This window comes from Pygocentrus nattereri, chromosome 2 (assembly GCF_015220715.1).
Source record: "Pygocentrus nattereri isolate fPygNat1 chromosome 2, fPygNat1.pri, whole genome shotgun sequence".
NCBI classification, from domain to species: Eukaryota; Metazoa; Chordata; class Actinopteri; order Characiformes; family Serrasalmidae; genus Pygocentrus; species Pygocentrus nattereri.
Window position 1 is genome coordinate 53,167,725 of NC_051212.1, and position 1,716 is coordinate 53,169,440.

Sequence of the window (1,716 nt, forward strand, 5' to 3'; positions counted from 1 at the left end):
GTTACGTGTTTATACACACAGAAACCAAAAGGAACGACAGATTTCTCAAAATGTAGAGGAGGAAAAAGTCGGATATTAGACTCTGAAATGTAGTGGAGTGAAAGGAAAAAGTCGCCCAGTAATGGAGAAACTTCAGTACAGAGACACCAAAAATACTTAAGTACAGAAGCCAATTACATTTACTCAGTTACTGTCCACCACTGGTTATTAGGGTGGGAACAAACTGAGTGTGACATTTATAAACCAATCCATCACCTCATGAAGACGGAGGTCCAACATACTCAACAAGCCTGTCGTTAGCCCATGGGTGTAATGTGAGTTAGCATGACTTAAAAGTCCAAAAAACAAACTTGCCTGGCTGGAGAACACATTACATGCAGCAAAAATAAACATTACCTCTTGACAAATCAGCTGCAGCCTACCAGTGACCGTATGGCCTCTTTGTTCACATTTTTCAATTTGGCAAAACTGAATTGAACCGGGGCGGCACAGTGGTGCTGTCGCTTCACAGAAAGAAGGGTCTGGGTTCGATTCCCTGGCCAGGCGACTGGGGTCCTTTCGGCGTGGAGTTTGCATGTGCTGACAGTAGTGTTCTGCTAACCGACTAGAGGAAATTTTAGAGGGCTATGGCCTTGTGAGCGGTGAGTTTTGCCAACCACCACCAACTGTTACCAGACATCCAAGGTTATGTTTTTCCCTGCAAGACCAAAATTTAGCTAGTTGCAAAGGATGGAATATCTTGCTCTTTTTAAATGGTATATTCAGTTATACTAGTATACAATGGTGCAGTTACCCTTTTATACATTGAAACATAAAAATATGCTCTTCACACGTTTGACTAAATGTGTATATTGTGATACTGTAATAGTTTACATGCTAAACTCTAGATTGGCATGCTAAATTTATTCTTGCAGTCTGTAGAATGCTGTTGGTGTTATATTCTGAGTATCTAGTTTATTTTTACAACTTTGCATTTAGTAATCAATATATATCGCATTACGTAGATATTACTTGTAAACAAGTTATACAAGTAAACAAGTTATTTTTGGCTTTTATTTAAGGGGGAATTCCACCAATTTCTCAACATTTCTGCTTCATTAAATGTAAACAGAGTCATTCAGAGTGTTCTGATGTGAAATGCTTCATTAAAAAACAGTGAAGTTGATGGGAACCAGACGTCCACTCCTATAAGCTCCCTCACAGAAAGTTATTACATGAAAAGGTTATGGATACGTTGCCTGATGCCTGAGACACTGCTTTACGTTCATTTTCAGGATAATTCTTGTGGGTTTTTTTTTTTAATCAAATTATGCAAGAGAGGTGCATGCAGGGTGTTCTACGGCAAAATAGTCTCCAAAGAAAACTTATTTTTACATTTTATTACTATTTTACCATCGTCAACATTACATATAAAAACACGTGTAGGTTCTCTGGTGGTTCTGGATAGTAAGTAAAATGTCTATACCTGTGCTGTAGTCATGGCGACCTCTGGTTCCCATCACCACCACTGTAAAGACGTCTGAACCATTTTACACACCAAACCCACTCTGAATCACTCTGGTTATGTTGAATTCCCCTTTAAATTTCATGCAGTTCCTTCATAATATTAGCATTAAAATATCAATTATCCTAAATCTATTTGTCCTACATATATCAGCTAATATTTTCGAAGCTATTACTACAACTATGAGGCTACTTTAAGCTATTTTACTGTTT